The sequence below is a fragment of the Protopterus annectens genome, chromosome 2.part0 (genome assembly GCF_019279795.1).
Source record: "Protopterus annectens isolate FY-2018-M chromosome 2.part0, PAN1.0, whole genome shotgun sequence".
Taxonomy (NCBI): domain Eukaryota; kingdom Metazoa; phylum Chordata; order Ceratodontiformes; family Protopteridae; genus Protopterus; species Protopterus annectens.
The window spans coordinates 597,847,085-597,868,381 of NC_056728.1; the positions used below are offsets into that span (position 1 = coordinate 597,847,085).

Consider the following 21,297-nt stretch of genomic DNA (forward strand, 5'->3'; position numbering starts at 1 on the left):
TGGAATAGAACAGAAATGTACATGCACTATTGTAACTGTTTAAATGTATATATTTTAACAGTGGAAACTGGAATACAGAAGGTTAACTTCAGAAAAAAGATGTAATTAAATTACTTTATCGGCTAGGCTGGAGACATAATATCTGTACTTGGGAGCTTTCTGTATTGTCCTTAGGATTAAATAATTACTAGTCTTGAAATGTGGAGGAATGTAATTGTTTTGTGACTTCCAGCATCTGCCAAAGATCTGAGGTCTATGTATGTTCACAGTTAGATGCTAAATAGTGCTAGCTTCTACCAGTTCACCTGGGATAGAGTCAGATGACAAGACATGATGTTATCCTGCAAGCTATCCCAGCAGTAATATTTGAGATATTAATTTAAAAAGTCTCTTAGAGAGACAGAGGATTCTTCATAGGTTCATAGGTTGGTACTAGGCTATCAGCCCTAGGGCCTATACAAGCCTAGCCATAACAATTCCCTGGCTATTTCTTCCCACACTATTTACTTCCCTGGACCCCTGTCTAGCAGGGCGACTGACGTGATCCCCAGGGTGAATTTCCTTTCTCCCATCCAATTGTCAAGGTTCCTTTTGAAGAGGACCAAAAAGGCACTCTGCTTGACATGTATGGGCAATCTATTCCAGAGTCTCGGGAGTCTCTGGGTCTGTATTCTGTCTTTTACCTGACAAGAACCATTCACCACATCTGTCTTGCTCTGATGAATTATGTTACTAGGGAATTGTAAAATTTGCTTAGATATAGTCAGGAATATACCAAAGCTTAGTTTAGATAGTTTTCTTTATTTATTTAAAACTGTCCTGCAATATTGTTTTAAATATTTCCTGTGATTTTGAAATCTGATATCACTGTGAATATATACTATTTTCTTGTTCTTGTATTATTTATTATTAAATATATTTAAACCTTTTATTGTGGCTGATCTGTCTAGAGATATTTAATTTTGAGAGTACTTGCATATTTATTTGGTGACACTGTGTGGGGCAATCCTAATAGCCTTGCTCTTGGTCAAACTACCATTTGTATTAATATCACACAGTAAGATTGCACACCTTTGTTAAAGGCATAAAAGTAGGTGATAAGGAGTTGTCTGGTGGCAGTGATAACTACCTTATAGTCTGGGCAAAAGGGGGCATAGCTAGTAAACCTATGCCAGCCTTTCCAATGTGTACATGTGTGTGTGTGTGTGTGTATGTGTGCATGTGTGTGCGTGTGTGTGAGTGTGTGTGTGTGTGTGTATGTCTGTGTGTGTGTGTGTGTGTGTGTGTGTGTGTGTGTGTGTGTGTGTGTGTGTGTAAATCAAACCTCAAAGAGTGTGTGTGGCAGCTACATGGGCAGGGACAGGAAGCACTGGTTGGTTGGACAGAGAGGGTGCTGGATTGCTTGGCTTGGCCACTCAGCTGAGATCTAGCCTTTATAGCTGTGCCAGTGGGGAGGCTTATTGGGGATCTGAAGAAAGAGGAAGAAACCAGCCCCAAACTGATTTTGGTCTCTGTGTCCTCTTAAGGGAAATTGCACTTGATGCCGAGAGCTGCATCTAGAAACACTGTGTGTGTACTTACTATCCTCCCAGTGTACATCCTACCACTGTTGCCAGTGGTGAGGATTGAGGCTCCTTGATTACTGTTCCACTGGTAGGTCATCACATTTTTGGCTGGCAGTGGTGGGATAACCACATCATTTATTGGGATTCCATGGTGTGGATATTGAACTCCTGTAGCCTGTAAACAGTGGTCACCAAGAAGGCATTCGTACCCCCAAGCAGCCACATGGTGAACGTTCAGAATTTCATATCACAATAGTTTTATTTATTTTGTGTTAGCCTAGTTAGTGAGGGAGAGCAGGCAAGGATGTCAGCAGAGCAGTATGGCAAGGTGACAAGGAGTCAGTTGACTGAGATGTGCCAAGACAAAGGACTGGTGCATGCCAACCTGACTAAAGTAGAAATTATTGCAGCCTTAGTCACAGCTACATCACAGACCAGCAAACAGGAGGACAACCAGAATGGCCTTGGGGATGTACAACTCTCACAAAATGGACAGATCAACTTTGTCTCATCCATTTGGAGTTAAAAAGACTTGAAATGGAGGCCAAACGGTTGGAACTATAATCAGCAGAGAGATGGCGGCATTTGGAAGCTGAAGAAAAGGAGAAACAGATGGCATTAGAATCAGCAGAGAGACTGAAATGTCTGGAAGTCGAAGAAAATGAGAGCAGAGGCAACATGAAAAGGAGATGCTGACTCTTCTCTAGGGTCATAGAGGTAATGGAGAAGGGAATAACTGAACCCCAGAAACAATAAAGGTCAGTAAATTTCTTCCACAATTTACAGAGGGTGATAATTTGGATAGTTTTATTCATATGTTTGAAAGGGTTTGTAAACAGTGTAATTTTGACCAAGGGCATTGGGTATGGTTCCTGGCCCCTTTACTCCACAGTAAAGCTGCGACTGTTGTTTCTAAATTGTCTGATACTGATTGCTTAAATTATAATACCATTAAAAATTGTTTATTGGAATGCTTTAAGTTAACACCTGAAACTTACAGAAAAAAGCTTTGAGAGCATAGGTGCAAGACAGATGAAAGTGTGTGTGAATATATTGCTGAATTAAGGACTTATTTTCATAGGTGGGTGAGTGGGTGTCAGGTTACTATTTTTGAAGGGCTGGCAGACCTTTTGGTGAGGGAACAAGCCCTTAGCACTTTGCTTGAGGACATGAGACTGGTTGGCAGATAAAGAATGTACTACCACAGATGAGTTTGGGAAAAAAAGAGACCTATACTTAGCAAGCAGGTCATCACTGCACAGGACAGGGATACCCAGGGCTGCACATGTTGGGCAGCCTAAACCTAAACCGGGTCTATATCATAACCGCAAAAGCCCGTTTCAGCGAATACGTAAACGTTGACACATATTGCGCGAACTGCGAATACACCAAATGCCCTTAACCATGAAATTCAAAATCTCGAACCAACATATTTGGCCAACCCCACCGCTCGCTGCATACTACCCACCCAAACAAAATAAATAAGCCACATACATACACTATCCAAAACCCTACTTCTAACCCTACACTAAACCTTACATACATTACTATCTATGCACTTACCTTAATCCACACCCTAACCCTAAGGTCCGTAACTATCACACACTTACCTTACGAAGCTATACCGCAGAAGGGACAACTATGCCGATTCGAGATTTTGAATTTTGCGGTTTAGGGCATTCAATGTATTTGCGGTTCGCGCAATTTGTGTCGACGTTTACGTATTCGCTGAAACGGGCTTTCATGGTTATAATATAGACCCCCTAAACCACCCCAACAAAGTCCGCCAGTAACAGGGGAAGCCAGTAGTTCAGGTACATGGCCAGGATCAAGGGTTACATGTTTTAAATGTAACCAGTGGGGCCATGTAGCATATATATGTCTACAGAGGCAATGTGGGGAGCAGAAGGTGGGGGATCCAGTAAGTGGGAATGACAGAATGCCAGCAGTAGGTTGTCTGGAGACAACAAGGGTACCAAACTACCACAAGAGGTTATATCCTATCTTAGTAGATGGGAAACAGGCCGCTGCTAAGACAGACACAGTCTCTGACCTAACCATTGTGTTTGTGTGTCAGCTACTTGGGCAGGGACACAAAGCACTAGTTGGACAGAAAGGGTGCTGGAGGTCTTGGCTTGGCCACTCAAATGAGATCTCAACTTTATAGCTGTGCCAATGGGTAGTCTTATTGGGGATCGGTGATCTGAAGAAAGAGGGAGAAACCAGCCCCGGACTGACTGTGGTCTCTGTGTGCTCTTGAGAGAAATTGCACTTGATTCACAGAGCTACATCTAGAAATACTGTGTGTGTACTTGCTATTCTCCCAGTGTATAGCCCTCACTGTTTCCAGTGATGATGAATGAGGCTCCTTGATTTTAGGTCCACTGGTGGGTCTTCATAAAACCTACTAAACTAACAAAGCCTCTTTATAAATAAACCCCCACTGTTTACAGGAGCCACATTTAGTCATCCTACCATGTTTGATATTGGGCCCAGAAGTTCCTTATTCATAAAAAATCTTTCTCAATTTGTTCTTTTATACTGGAACACTTCTCAAAAATGGGTCCATTACCCAAAATGGAGGTAGTAGGGCTTTCCTTGTCCCAGTTTTTAGAATTTATTATTTTATTTTTTATCTCAAATTATTTATTCCAATAATGCATAACTAGACTCACAATCTACCTTTCTCTGGTTAAAATAATTTCTTCCACTAACATGCCCGCAAGAATTTCTTAAAATGGTGGTGGTGGAGGGGGAGATCAAGTATTTTCCTTGCTCTAATCTTGTTCAGTATATTTCTAAGTAAACCTCAGGTATATTTACATTCATAGACCATAGAAGATAAAATTTTGAGTTCTTTCAAGAACAGCTTTTTGTGGTTATTAGTAATACCTTTTAATTGTCCAAATTTTCACAGACTGTCCAGATTTTTGCATCATATTTTTGGTCTGTTCCTCATACAATTAGTGGTTTTCTGTCAAATCACAGAGGATTCAAGTCAGTAAATAATGAAATTAATTTGAGTTTCAGACTTCATATCCTTCAAAATGCATATTAACACAAATCCTTGCTATTCTAGCAGTTTTCTAAGTTTATGAGAGCAATATTTAAAATATGTCGCTGTTTTGTGGCCTTTATCTCCTAATTATTTTATGCTTTGTCCAGATTGCTTCGATTAATAGGTTGAGCGGTATGATTAGTATATAAAACTACTTTTAGTACTTAGATTGTTTAAGGAATAAAATATATGTTGTGCTTCACAAGTGTGTGACAGCTAAGATTACGAAGTATACAAGGGGCACCAAACTTCTAAAACAAAATCATTGACAAGACTGAAAACTTGGGCAGAAAACGAAGTTCACAGTCTGACATAGCTTGTAAGACGAACATTATGAAATAATCACAACACACTAGTGCGATAGCTGTTTAGGGTTACTACTATCTGACCCTTATTCCTTATTTGGGCACTTGTGTCCTACGACAAACATTGTGTAAATATCCTTATGTTGCATCTGAAATATTAAATAACAGAAACAAGTCACATACCTCTCAAGTGTACCTCATTATGAGGAACGTACCTCATTTGGGGTCTTAAAAAGTTCATGTTCCTCAAAGTTCCACACTGAAATAGTTTGTCACACATTCAGTGTTAGGAATTTTTTTTAATGAAATCCATGGTAAATAGAAATTAATCATATTAATTCATTAAATGATCTTCTTTATAAGTAAAACCACCATATTTTAACCATCCCATGATGACCTTCCTAGTTGAAGTTGTTAGTAAGCCATTAGTATGTGCTGCACATTTTGCCCATTTGTTCCACATTATGAAGGCGATTGTTCATTTTGGAGATGGAAGGCTGAGAGCTGTGCTACAAGAGTGTGCTTTTATTTTCGCAAAATATCGCACAAGAGTCAAATTGCACCACTTATGGGTATGGTTCGTCCCACAGAATCTTCTGTTTTCACAAAAAATCCGACTTCGGACACGGCAGAGGTCGTTGCGGACAAACTTGCTAATCGCAGCACCTGGACATAGCGTTACCGCCTGTCCCACTTTGCGAGGGACAGTCCCTCTTTGGGCAGTTGGGTCCTGCAAAAAATTGTAAAAATGGCAAATGTTCTGACATTTTAAGACAAAATGCTCTGCCCTTTGTACTGGCCGTGGGTATGTTTCGGCCTGCAAAATCAGACGTTTGTACCAAAAATGTCCCACTTTGGGCATTTGAAAAGGTGACAACCTTATCTGGACAAACAACCCGAGAACGTCATTATGAATGCCCAAGTGTCCGTAACAATTCTCAAGTACGTACAATGTAATGGGGCATTCACTGTGTAACCAGAGAGGGCGTGGTACTGATTGCCAACCTACAGTGGTTCTCTAAATTAGTGCTGTGAAATGGTTTGCCATTCCTTCAAAGTAACTCTATAAAATAGTGCGCATTCATGCTCACCATAATGATTTGTCAGCGTTTCCAACATTATTGTTGAAAACTCATGTAATAAATCAGTCCTGGGACACTAGCCTTACTGTTGCACTTCTCGAACGCTGTTCTAAGTTGCTTGTGCTATGATTCACTTGGGACTTTTAAAAGTAAAATTTTCAAGCCTTCGCCGTGCTAATGTTCACCTGCCTGAATCAGTTTTCAGGCCTCGTTTTTTTTATTCACTGCGATAACGTTTCGGTGTCACTGTATAGTAAGTATTCAAGTTTACTGTATGGAACAAATTGGACCAATATGTCCTCTACAAACATACACTATTATCATCACCAGGACGACAGCTCGTGCCCCAAACTACAACGTTTGGCAGTAGTAGCTGGGCGAAGGCGATGAACCCCGCGCTCCGCAAGTTGGGCGGGGTCGGAAAGGGGCGGGAGTAAGAAGGAGGGGAGTATCGCTTGGCATCTGAGTCTCTTGAATATAGTGTACCTGCGTTTAACAGATAATCTTATTTGGTCCTTTATCTTCAATTATTTTGTTTCATCTGAGAAGTACTTTTCGTCATCCGGGAAGGTAGGTAGAGCACAAATTAAAATACCCGCAGTACCGTTTTCTACCTTTCCGTCCTGTTACCATCTTTATAGATATGGCCGTACTTATTTTTCTTATTAATTTTTCAGATAAACAGTTTGGCATAGATAGCGGTGCATATTAATGGTACCCTGCACCTGCAGTGTTGCAATGTTTTTCCTTACAAGCAGTTAAGATGCGCAGTAGCTTTAGGCAACTACCGCACTTTACAAATTTCAATTAACGTGGACGGCTAAGTGCTCAAGACAGACTGCAGTATTGAGGGGGGGTTCATAGTTTAGCTTAAACATTGTGCCACCATCACTGACCGTCTGCCCATAAGGTGTTGTGTGCCTTTGTCTCTCCAATCGTAATTTAGACTCAAAGAGGCGATAAAGAGCTGTTCTAAAGTTGGATTTTATAACAGAAAACACAGATCACTGTTAGCTAGGTTTCATAAATGGAACCCAACAATTGTGTTGTTGCCAACCAGTTTCAAAAATGTACAAGTACACAATTATCTTATTACAATAGTTGCGTGAGATCATTTTCTGGAGGGGGTGTGAACACCCTGACAATTTTTACACTTGCATTCATTAACGTTTTGCGTTCGAGTTTCCCGTTCAGGTGTGTGTTATGCCAGGAGGCTGCCTTGGACAGTTGCCATGTGTACCTGCTGCTGTCAACCGCAGTGTTTTGGTTATATAATACAGGTCATCATGCCCCCGTTTTTCACTGAAGCTGATTGTGTGCAGTCATAAATCGGAAAAACGAAACGTACACCGTCAACCACAGTAACCAGGTGTACCATGTTACAAACCTGAAACTGATGTAATAAAACTCTTCATCACCGTGCTTCCCACGTGTAATGAGAAAGGCTGCATTGACTTCCTCCATTACTGGAAAAACGGATAACCAGTACCACTGTCAGAAGAATGTGAAACTTTAAAAACGTGTACTAGACATCTTGGAGAAATCGAGCAAACATACATTTTAGTTGAAAGTCATTCTGTTTGTAAATGTGTCCGTTTTATTTTTCAGGAGTTTTCACCCAGAAGCAAGGTCACTAAAAATTACGTAGACTGATTTGCAGTGGTTTTCAGGCTGTTTGAAGAGCCCCCCACACACACACACATTGAAGTTGAAGCACCCCCCAGCACTATCTAATTTTCCATATCTAAGAACAAAAAAGTATGCATTTTACCAATGAGAATGGAGTGGACTTTTTGTTTCTAATGGACAGCATGAGTTGCAGGTATAGCAAACAACATGTCCAAAAGATAGGCTCATAAGTTCACCTGTTAATGCTAGGTATGTGGTTTGAAAACTATGTATAGCCAAGCCATACATCCTAGGACAGTGATGGCAAATGTATGACATACGTGTCAAAGGTGACACACTCCACAACGGTTTGGGTGACACTCCAGTGAGTAGCAGCACCCAAGTTACTAAATACACTACTTTTGCATTCATTTCTCATGTGAAGTGCACTGAATTATTTTGTGCTAGGAGCTTTTCACATGCCAAACTCAAAAGGTTTGCCATCACTGCCCTAGGAAATATAACAAACCACACAAAAATGCCAGTAGGACCTGCTGGCTTCTTTAGGTGGTTTACTGTGTTTGCTGTCTTTGTTTTGTGGTTTATTATCACCCTAGGAAGTATCCCTGTTAGATTTACATTAGTTCTTTTTTTCCAGCCTTGATAAAGACCATGTCCATGCTACTTATCACTGGAGGAATTTATGTGAACCCATCCAACTATCTAGACTCAACCTGAAGGAGGCTAAGATGTTACACTGTTTAATATGCATGGGAAGTTTGTTCCACAGGTAGGGGATCCTTAAGCTGCTGTATCTATCTTTCTAAGAAATCCTTTTTATTTTACCATGTAAGTTGAGAGTTTTGGAGTGAGTATTCCTGACATTATTAGTGTTTAAGAGATGGAGAATAAAACAGAACCTTTCGTAGCCTGAAAAGCAAGGTAGAGCTCTCCCCATGTAGGAGTCTGTAGGAGATGGAAATGTGAAAGACTTTTTAATTTATTCAGCTAGCTAAGGGAAAATTTGACTACCAAATCCAACACATAATTAAGCAAACACATCAAAAACCAAGCTCACTCTGTAGAGCTAAGTCATATATGTCCAGTAATACATGAAAGTAGATTGCCTTCACTCACACCCTTCCCTTACTTTTATACTCTGCTGCAGTTCTATGTAACGTGCAAGCAACCCAGGTTAACAAACTTGAATAATATTACAAGGTTGCAAAATTTGCTGCAAATCGTCCCCATACAGCTGACCATTGTACTGCCCTCTGGTAATTTCACTGATTAGAGTAATCAGACTACTTGACTTACTCACAACTGACCTTCATATACAATCTCATGTATAAACCAAACATCTGCGCCTCTCTAATTGATCTTATACAACTATATCACCCCTCAATGCCTCTCTACTCCAGTGACAAACTCCTTCTACCTGTGTTTAAATCTAATAATACTGCTGGGAACTCCATATACGCCCAACATGTACCTAAAATTTAAAACTCAATCCCCCTACAAATAAAACAAGAACATAATCCTAATAGCATTCAAAAATAACTAAAATCTTACCTTCTCTACTCATGGCTGTGTAATTGTACACAACATGACTAACTATTCTATCTCATATAATGTCTTCCTATCGTTCCTTTACTTAATTTCAGTCTAGACATTTTATTAACCCCAACTTCCCAACCCTCACCACCTCCTTTTAACTACAAATTCTCCTGGCCTCGCCTTGTTTCTTCCCTGTTCACGCACTATTCCCCATTTTAATTTCTGCAAAAGTCCCCCTTCATCTTATGACTGTTTTTATACTTCTGTCAGTATTTGTAAATGGTTTTACTCATATTTTCTTGCTATTATGCTATCATATCTCAATTGTAACAAAATGTAACTAGAACAGTATGTATTTATACATTTTTATTTTTTTGTTGTGTATTATTGATTTTTGTATTTCTTTTGTATTTACACCACATGGAGCTTTTCTGCCCAGGCCTCTGCTGAAAATGGGTCATGTGCCCAGTCAGACTTCCCCAGTAAATAAAAGTAATAATAAGTAAATAAATACATAACTAACTTAGTCTTTGATTTTCTGTTAAGAGATGTTGAGTTCTTTCAAGATGAGACAGATATTTGTTTAGAAATGTACTTTCTAGAACATTAAACTTGATGATTGGCCTCGTAAGAGAGGAATACAGGGGGAACTAAACCCCGATTGGATTATGAGGATTTATGTGGGCAATGAAAAAAAAATATTTTGTTATTATAACTGATACTTATGATCAAAGGACAGTTCTTAGTTGATGAAAATGACTGGAGCTCTAACAACTGTTTAAACCATTACTAGGGTTCCATTTACATCAATGGGAAAGACTTGTTTCCCAAATGCATCTATACTACATTTTTCAACTTGTTTAAGGCCATGGTCAGAGTACTAGGCACTGACTTTATTTAGCCCATTTTGGAAAACATCTGGGTCATCAGGGAAGTCAATAATAGCACCCAGTTTACAGTTATTCATAACTTGGTCAACCACAAAACTCAGACATCTGTCTTCACATTAATGAAGTAGATGCCAAAGAGATGGAGACCCAGGGCAGAACCTTGAGGTACTCTATTAACAACTCATGTGTTAGACAGATGGTACCATCAACCCTCACCATGTGGTTATGATCACAGAGCCAATTAGCAATCCATTGAGTAATACAGCGGTTAATATTTAAATTGGTAAGATTATCAGTAATACCAGAATGGAGATTTGTACTGAATGCCTTAGCAAGATCAAGATAAGTGGCAGGGACAGAATTATCCCCATTAATAGCATTAGTCACACCTTTGGAAAAGTCAGCCAAATTAAGCTAGCAAGACTTACCCTTCTCAAAACCATACCAAGTAGGATGGATTGCGTGTAAGTTTCCAGTTTTGTAGTTAATGATGCTGAGTATGATTCCAGCGTGACATTACAGCTAATGTTAGGGAGGTTAATAGGATAATCATTTCCAGGGACATTTACAACAATGCCCTTATGTAGAGGCACCACAGTTGCTGTTCTCCAGAGCTCATGCACATACCATGTGGAGTGGTTGAGATCAAAAATGTTAAGGAGGTGTTCAACATTAGTAAGCAGATAAATCAACATGTATTTCAGAACCTGAAGGAAGGAATTTGGATAGCTGCATGTGGTCATTTGGGTAGCTGCATATGATCATTACATATGCTATCACATAGATTGACAGTGACCATATGATACTGATTTAGTGTTTCCTAAATATATATATTTTTTTATTGTTGACAAGGATTAATCTTCATATGTGTGTGTGTGCAGGAAGAGTTGGGGTGTAGCTGGTGGCAAGACATTTTGCTGACATACATGACTGGCAAGATATTGCCAAGTGCTGGAATGTGCACTGATTTTCAAGTACCAGTCTGTAGCCAAAGATGACTGGATGGCTCAACAAGTCACCATTTACACGAGAGTGGAAGTCAAAGCCTGTACTTGTGTTAAATGTTGGAAGGTGGCAGCTGTGGCTGGACCTTTTCCCACTGATGTTCCCCTTGTTTAGAAGGAATTTGTGGTATCAGGTAAGATTATATTAAGGTGTTGAATTGTGGAGACTTTACAGATCACATGCTCCACAGAGAAAAGCAAGTACTGTTATGTCACTTTCTGGTAAAAAGTAATTGGCAGATATTTTTTAACCATTCTGTATGATGACAAATTAATTGTTGATGGAAACAAACATAACTAAGCCTAAAGGACATGACCTGGCAAATGATGGCTTGTAAGATTCCTGTTCTGCACCAAGGAGACCGTTTCAGATTTTACTTAGTTCATTGCAAAGGATGTGTCCATCTGGACAGGTATTTGCTTTTGCATTGTGTAGAGAAATAATAAGGCAACCATTAAGGATATAAAAAACAGAGGCCAGGAACAGAATATGAGTAACTAATGTTTGAACATATGTATATGAATTAGCACATTCCAGAGACCGGAGAGGCAGAGAGGCTGTTCCAAGGAGTAATGTATAACTAACAAAAGAAACATAAAAGCTAAGTTAATGTCTCATGTTGATATTAGAAAGGGCATTCAGTATTTTAGAGCTGCTACTTTGACCCAAAAACAGAGTTCAGAGAGACAATATCTTTGAGGGGTTGTAACTAGGCTTGCAAGAATACTGACAGTTAATATTGGATAGTACAAGGTTGTGCGTTAGGCCCGGCAAGCCAGTACGTAAAAATTTACTGCCAATCATTAGCGGACCAGAGTTCCGCTGTGGCGACCCCCTAACCGGGAAAAGCCGAAAGACGCAAACAAACAAATGTGAAGAGCAAGATATAACATGGAATAGGTAAAAGTAGGAAGTAAATCACACACAGCAGAACAGCAGACTTTACTGCATGACGCTTCAGCTATTTGACACATATCACAGTTTTGCTCCCATCTATTCTACCAGCATGTGCTTGTTTGCTGCAGGACAATAGGTTTTTCTGTGCTGCATACTCTGCCTGCTGGAATTCTCTCCAAATATTCACTATAATTTGCCTTGCTTTTTAACACCTTTATTAAATTCATATGCATTTAGTCACAACATGGGTACTGATACATTACTAGAAAAAAATCAAACGTTTTTTCATTTTCATGCATTACACATACATGTTTTTAATGATTATCATTTACTCCAATATTACACAAATTTCTCAAGTCCTGCCGTCTTTGAATTTTCACTCCTCCTGAACATTATTCTGCATGAATTGCTCCTACAAATTTAATTTATTTCTATGTAATTTGTTCCTTCCCTTTTCTAAAGATCCCATCTCCGAGTGTTTTTATTTGATTTATAACAGTCAGTACTTCAATTGCAGTTGGTTTCTAGTAATTTTGTTTTTGGCAACTAAACTTAATAAGTCCTTACTATGAATTTTTCATCAGATAGATGGCAAATGTTGGAGGTGTGATGGGGAAGAAAGAGGTAATTTGGAACACATATTTTGGGAGTGTAATGAGTTGGCGGACTTTAAACATTTTCTACAGAGTACTCTGTTAGAAATATTGGGTCAACAAATGGGTGTAACTAAGGAAATTATTTATTTAATTGTTTATTTATTTATTTAGAGCTGGGTTACAGGATCTGAATTGCCTAGAAATAGTAAGGCCTTATTAAGTTTAATTCTACTGGCTACCAAAAAGCAATTACTACAAAATGGAACTTAGTCTTAATTATATTTGAATTATTAAGTATTGTAACAGAGAGAAAAAAATGACAGTGGGATGTATAGAAAAGGGTCGGAGCAAACTGTACAGAAAAAATATGTCAGTTGCCACTTAACAAAATCCTGTTCATTAAAGCTGATTTCTGCATAGCTGATTTATAGTTAGGTAGCACATTCAGGTTTTATTTTACTTGAATGACTCTCTTGTGCAAATTTCAGCTTCATAAAAAGATTTAAAGCAAAAAAAGGAACAAGAGCGATGCTAACTCATACACATAAATGTATCTTCTTTTTTCCTTTCGTTATTTATATGAAGCCAGTTGCTGATCATCCAATTTTCGATCAGTCATCATACATGCAAACACTTTATTCAGCTGTTTTTACTGTAATTGTGTTCTTCCTACTTTATTACCTTATTTTGCTTTCCTGCTTGCTCTTAAGTGTTGAAGTGGTTTTTATTATGCTGTATTTATTACTGCTTGTTAGTAGCCTGATTAAATTTGCCTGTTATTCTAACCCTCTTAGTTTTGGTTTTAGCACTTGGGCTTCAGGCCAGTTATTTTACATTTAATAAGGTTTTTGTGGTCTAATCTGTTGTGGACAAACCCTTATCAAAACCCTCTCTTCTGTCCAAGTTTTCAAAACACTATGTCTGGACAATTCCCACCAGTTTCTCCTTCCAATCTGGTCGACATGGGCATACTGAGGCAGTGTAGCAACTCCCTCATGTTCACTAGTAGCACTCTTCCCCTAGTACATAATTCTTCTGCTTGCAAGAAATGCATCTACATCTGTAACCTGGAATCCATACTCTCTTGCGCCACAATCAGTACTCCTGACAAAGAGGAGATTGCCAGCACAAACACCACATCACCCACATCACATAGCCAAGCACAACACATATCCACCAATGCAGAGGTCCTCAATAAAAACTTACCTAAACAGGAGAGACCTCCAAAACACACTGAAATACATTCCACATGCAATACCAAACACACCACACACAACAGACAACACAACACTGTCTCACAAATATACCCCATAAGGCATAACAGTAAACCCAACACAGCCCATAAGGCATAACAATAAACCAAACATACTAGTCATTGGGGACTCAGTTGTGAGATGCACCAGTGTCCCCCTCACCAGGCTCGACAAGGAGAAGGTCACAGTCAATTGTCTGTCAGGTGCTAGAATCAGCCACATCATGCACGCACTTATGTCTCTCCACAACATGTACAAATGTGACTCTGTCATTGTCCATGTCAGTGTGAATGACTTGAGATGTATCTCCCTGATTTATATGAAGAGAGAGTATGTGTCACAGGCAGGTATGACCCTAGCCATAAGCAGCATTCTACCTTCAGCCAGAATGATACCACAGTACTAACAAAAAGTAATTGGTTTAGTTTCTGGTGTCATTCCAAGAGGATCCAGTATGTGTCTGCATGGGATGAAATGGTTGACAGGCCTCGATACTTTGCCAGAGATGGCCTACATCTGTCACCCCTGGGATTCCAGATTCTGGCCAAGGCTCTTGCCTCCCTCATTATGCCTTTTTTAAGAAATGTCCAAAAGACGAATCTTCCAACATAAAAGATATGTCAAAAAGCAAATTGAAGGTTATGCTGCTTAATGCTAGGAGCCTTAACCTGGAAATGCACTTACCGGAGACTCTCCTCGCATTGGAAGATGCCGACATCTGTGCAGTTACAGAAACTTGGTTCAAGGCAGTGGAGAGCACCCCTGGCTTACCAGGCTATACCTCATTCCACACATTCCAAATCCAAAATGAGGTTGGGAAGACTAAGGCTGGTGGAGTCCCTATCTTCATTAAGGACAGGCACACCTCCAGACTGGTTTGCCAGCATGATGCACTAGAACTACTCCAGGTGCAACTGACAATTGGCAAGACACCCATCCAAGTTATAGCCAGCTATAGACCCCCCCTCCATGACTCAGGACACCCACTCCTACCTGGACCTACTTAACTCCCTCTAGGTACCCCCTAACACCCTGATCCTTGGTGACTTCAACTACCCCACCATAGACTGGGTGAACTATTCCTGAACTAATGTACTCACCCAATGATTCCTTGACTTCATCAGTTCTAACGCACTAGACCAGCTCATCTCATCCCCACAAGAGGAGATAACGTTCTGGACTTGGTTCTCACCAACATGGGTGACTGCTGCACCACTCCCATAGTAATTTCTTCCCTGGTGCAATCATATAATCGGTCTGTCTCATTCGAAGTTTCTATCCCACCCAACCCCCCCTCCAGCTGTAACCAGGCTAAAAAACTTTTCAAAAGATGACTACAACCTCCTAAGGGAGGGTATCAGTAGCTTCACATCACCGACCCCCACAGAGGATGTAGACAACTATGCTGAACAGCACGCCAGTGCAGTATATAAGCACTTGTGCAACTGCATGGACTTGGCCATACCCAACAGAACTAAAACCTGCTTCTCAAGGAAAGACAAACCTGCCTGGTGGACATTCTCTATCAACAAGCTTTACAACAAAAGGAAGACACTGTTGTCCTAGGGTAAAAAGGCACAAATTCCCAATTGGAAAAACTCCCTCCTTAGCCTCAACAAACAAATTAGATCACTAGTGAAAACCTCCAAAGTCAATTATGAATCGAAACTAGCCTCCGAAACAAAGGGAAACCACAAAGCCTTCTTCAGTTATGTCAAGGACCTCCATGGCAAAGCTCAGGTTTGTTCTGAATTAGTACTTAATGGTACCATGTACACTGATCCTGTGGACTTAGTCAACCTGCTAGCAGATAGGATCAGTGCAAACTTCACTCCCCTTCCCCGCCAAAGACCCATTTGACATCCCCAATACTTGTCCCGCACCTCACATCTCCATAGATCAAGTGTTAAAGGCCCTATCCAAGGCAAAGAACACAGCTTCCATGGGACCTGGTAGTATCCCAGGCTGTATCCCGCACCATCTCCAGCAAGAACTAGCTTTGTCATTGAGCACCTTATTCAACCACAGTCTAAGTACAGGCTTCATTCTGGCAGAGTGGAGAACTGCCATTGTCATCCCCTTGCACAAAGGTGGTGCCACTACTGACCCTGGAAACTATCGCCCCATTAGCTTGACAAGTCTGATTTGTAAAGCCATGGAGCATATATGTATGGACCTCATAGACAGCAACATAGGCACTCTCCAAGCACTTGATCCCACCCAGGTCGGATTCGTCAAGGGTAGATCTTGCTTGTTGAACCTGGTTGACTTCTCTGAGACTTTCACCAAGGCCCTGGATGAGGAAAAGTTAGTACACACAGCTTATCTTGACTTGGCCAAAGCCTTTGACACAATCCCCTACTCGGGCATCATCGAAAAGCTAACACAACTTGGCATAAATCTCTATCTCATCAGGTGGGTGGCCAGCTGGCTCACCGATAGGACCCAGAAGGTCAAAATAGGGGCCTCCACCTCCAACAGCAGACCTGTCACTAGTAGTGTTCACCAGAGATCTGGATATAGATATAGATTTATGTATAGATATGTATATAGAGAGAGATAGGTGTGTGTGTGTCTGTGTTTGTATGTGTGTACACACACACACACACACACACACACACACACACACACACACACACACACACACATGCTCAGCATTTACAGCCACTTTCTTGATTGGATACACTTCACCTGTCATTGTGATTAAAAACAAATCATGCAGTGCAAAGTATTACAACCCCCCCCCCCCCCACCCACTGTCTCTGAATTTGCAGAACATCCCTGATTTGCCTTTTTTATTTTCTGGTAGATTGCTGACGATTACAGTTCGGTAATAAAGACAGACATTGCAGTTTCATATATTTGTTTATTCAGAAAACACAAGCCTCTTTGGAGTCAACTTCTTGTTAAAAGAAGCTGGTTGGTATGCACTTTCCCTTTCTCTCTCTGGCACGCTCAATCTCACTCTCTCTCCTTCTTTCAAATGCACACACACACACACACACACACACACACACACACACACACACACACACACACACACACACACACACACACACACACTTTCTTTCTCACACACACAATTGAATTTTTTGTTTCTTTTTTTACCCTAACTGCAACTTTTTTTAAACCACAATTAACAAGGTTTAAGTACAACTGCAAGTCCTTGTAACTACTGCTGCAGCTTTCCAATCACGTTGAAGATGTCCACTTCCACCATTGTCTAAATTGAAGTAAATGATGTAAATGTGCTAGGTCCCACAGATCAGTGTGAAAAGAAGATTGTAAATATTCTGTCCACTTGGCCAACTTGAAAAAAAAATATGTGTGTGTTTGTGTATGTCATGTTAAACTAGAAGAAATACATTGTTTTCTGTTTTGCATAAATGTAATGTTAGATATGTGAAGCAAAATTGCCTTTCGTGGTTTTTTCTTGACATCAAGCCCATCTGCAGACAAGGTGCCTTATGGGAAGGTGATGGACCACTAATCCTTTATGCTCTGTTTGCATGGGTTCAAATTTCACTTTTGGTGGTATTGACTTGCACCCCTCCTTGACAGGATTAAGGCCACAAGCTGTTAATAATCTGTATCCTGTGATAAAGGGTTGGATTTGAGCCTTTATTTTACTACTGTATGACCTTGAGCAAGTCATTTAACCAGATGTTGCTTTGGAGCGATTGGGAATTTGGGCTAGACTTATTAATGTTCTCCTGGACTGCATGCCTAGAAACTGCCTTTAAACTTATGCACATATGCATGTATTCCTGTGCTTCACTGATCACTCCTCACTGACTTAATAGCTTCAGGGATAATGGGGAGCAACCTTAGGAGTTCTCCTGTTTGGTTTTGCTATATGTCTTACAAAGTTCTTGAATTTTGCTGCACTTATCTCACACAGAAGCACTTCGATATGCAGAAAACACATGAAAAGTTTCATGGTTGGAATAAACAAAGAAAATATATTGCTTCAGGCTTGAATACCAACATATTTGATCTTATGATTTAGACATTATGAGTTACACTAGTAAGTAATTATTGTGTGCCATATGTAAAAGCACTGTCCTGTTAAAAAGAGTGGTAGCTGTTTAACTGGGTATTGTGTCTTAAAGCCTAGTAATGGCTATGTCTATGTATTATATGACATTTATTTTGCTTCTTCATATACCTTTCTTCTTAGTATACTTACTGTATTAATGCTACAGTACCACAACTCTAATTTCTTTATCTCTAGCATAACATTTCCCTTGGTAACCATATTGTCCCGCGGTAGTGGTGCTGCGGTAGCGTTGTCGCCTCACAGCAAGACGTTGTCACGTTCGATTCTCAGCTAGAGTGTCTTCTGTGTGGAGGCATGCGTGAATGGGCGTGCCTTCGTTGAAGGTTGTGCGTCAGGGCTGGTAACTCGGCACGTAAAAATCCACTACCAAACATTAGCAGACCGGAGTTCTGCTGTGGCGACCCCTAACCGGGATAAGCCGAAAGACACAACAACAGCAACATGTTGACATTCTCTTTTTCTGTTTTACATTTCTGTCTGATTTTTTTGTATGATTGTTATGTAAATGTGGAGCTTTTCTCCCCGGGCCTCCGCTGTAAATGGACCTGGTCCAGTTGGAGTATCCCAGTAAACAAATGTAAAATAAAAATAAAATAAACAAGTAATACCATTTATAGTCTAGATATTTGAAATAGTTCTGTTAATTCTCAGAATTGAGCCATTTGGTTTTGTATTTTTAGGCTGCCTTTCCTGTTGCCATGACACACCAAACCAGTTGGGGTTTCAGCTAGAGTAAATATACAGCTGTATAATATAAAAGTGGACAATGGCCAAAGGCAAAGAACACCTATTCTCACTGGTGCCAACTGCCATTGAGACTGAGGATATGGTTCTTGGTATCAAGGGATTCAACAAACGAATGGATAACGGATGTAGGTCCTGTCAGCGCTGTGATGCAGGATTATGTTGGCATGATGGTATATGTTTTATTGGAAGGCAACCAAAATCTTAAGAGTACAAATACAGTCTTTCAGTCTTTAATTAGCAGCTTCCATTACCAGCCATTATCACCTGAAAGTGGGGTTGGGGAGAGACACACAGAATAAAATCAGTGCAATCCTACATTATCTGTTTAAAATCACTCACATCCCACATAATGGTTATAACCAGGTCCTCCTCTTTTGAAGAGAAAGACATAAGAAAACAATGGATGGTGTTTTTAGGGTTGCAGAGGGAGAGATATTGTCAGTGGGAGACACTACAGTGACAGATGTTAATTGGAACAACATGACTCCAGGAACACCTAACAGAAGGATCGTTTTTCATTTCTTGTTAAGAGCAGGACTTAAATAGTATGAGAACCTACTGTAGAAACAGCAGTCTTGAACCTATTGTTATGAAATCTGGAGTGAGAGGAGATCCCAGATCTGGATGTTAGCCATTTTAAGATTATTAAATTGGTGCGGTTTACCTTTGTCTTCATTAGAGCTTGAATCTTCAAGATGGCAGACTTTTCAAAAAGATGTAGTAGTGTCAAAGAAAAGTAGCAGCAAACAGGTAAGAAGATGGAGCAGGAAAGTAATGTAAGGAGGCAATATCAAAACTGACTTCAGAGAAGTAGTAAATGAGCAAATCAAAAGGACAACTTGTGTTTTGGTTGGAATAAAGGATACATTAAGGTTCTTTGTTTAAAAAAAAAAGAAAAGGTTCTTTGTTACGCAGAAAGTATAATAAAACATAACAGGAAGAGGGGGTGAGGTAACAATACTGGTAAATGCAGAAGGAAACAAGTGTATCAAGAGTTGTTCTTCTGGTAATAAAGACCACAACGAGTGACAACTCAGGGTAGAATAGCCCCTTAATTTAGAAAGGGTGATAAATCATTTTACAGATATATAAGTGAGCAAAGAAAGGTAATGAAAGGTATAATAAAACTGAATAGAATGGACTGGAGTGAGAAGAAAAGGATTGTGGGCTACTAAATGAATACTACACGTCTTATCAAAGTTCACAATTGATGAGAAAATGGATACTTTACTAGTGAATTATAATATAATGGGTTGGTTCTAGTTCATTTGGACAAGAAAAGGTCCTGAAATAACTTTAAGAAGTAAAGCTGCCCAGGGCAGTGTGAGCTGTTGAGATTTGTCACGGAATTCATTCAGACTTTGGTAATGCTTAGGAATATCACTAACTGACCCTTTTTAACAAATTATGGGGGGGGGGGGGTAATGTTAACAATTACTGAGGACTGGAAAAGAACAGATTAAGTTCCCTTTCACAAAAATGAGATTATAGCAGAAACTAGAAACTGTTGACCTGTCATTTTGACCTTAGTTATAAAAACAATGTAGAATCACTGCTGATGTTCAAAAATATAGACTATCTAGAAATCACAAGATGAAAATGTTATGTCAGATAATTTGTATTGTGCATGATTGAGTGCCCAAGATTAGTAAAGATTAATAAAGGGCTGCAGACATGATCTGTTTAAATTTTAGCAAGACATTTGACCCTGTACCACATAACAGATTATTGGCCAAGGTAGAAAGACTTGCAGTGAGTCCCACAATGATAGTATGTGCAAAAGATTAGGTAAATCACAAAAATCAGCAGACACCTGGGTAGGGAAAATGGATACTTATGAAGGATATAGTAAACATGAATGACAAAAATAAAAAAAAGATACAAGAGGAAATTGCATCACAGTGCTATAGGCAACATATGCCATGAGTAAAAAAAAAAAAGATAAATGGAACAAAGCACTAAATGATGTGCAAAATATATATTTGTTTTACATACAGACTGGGATTCATTAGCAGCACTAATTTTTGAGGTCATTGCCAGAAGACCTGCACAGCTAATCAGACGTTTTAAGCATTGTGTAGCACTGGCATATCAAGCAAAGGACTGCACAGTGATAATGGTATAAACAATGCTAGACTGCTTTACAGTAGTGCTCATGTGCAGTGTGACGGATGTCACAGGCTAGACATGGAGGCAAGACTGAGCAGTTGTATGCTACTGTATGTGATGTGCCAATGCATAATTACATGTAGTGCCTGTCTGGAACAAGAAGCACAAAATGGGTCTGCAGAGGAAATAAGCAACCCTGGTCATCATATCAATTTAGAGGAAATGGCATAGATAGGAAACAGGAAATGGAAGAAAAGCAAGCAGTGGGAAGCACAGAAGGATAACCATATGGTATGAAAGGAGTGGAGAAGAAAGATTAATTTTTTTGTGTATGGTAGTACATGCCTATTTTGTAAGTTATACAAATAAGGGGCAGATGGAGAAGGTAGTGAGGGATGTTTGTGAATGGGATACAGGGAGAAGAACAGGTATCAGGTGCAGACAGAAATGATCGGAGATGGTATAATCAGAAAAGTTGGTGAGGACAGTGGATGGACACATACATGCAGATGGTGGACAAATGGTGATAGGGAGGGGAGGACAGTGAGCAGGGAATGGGTAATGA

General features: G+C 39.8%; 1 protein-coding gene across 1 annotated transcript in view; it reads left to right on the forward strand.

Moving 5' to 3' along the window:
* Positions 1 to 6,460: 6,460 nt before the first annotated feature.
* Positions 6,461 to 21,297, forward strand: part of LOC122793164 (coronin-2A-like) — a 2,539,836-nt gene continuing 2,524,999 nt past the window's right edge. The window contains exon 1 of the mRNA XM_044060980.1: positions 6,461 to 6,580. The gene's annotated coding sequence lies outside the window, so the exon portion shown is untranslated. The remainder of the gene's footprint in view (positions 6,581 to 21,297) is intronic.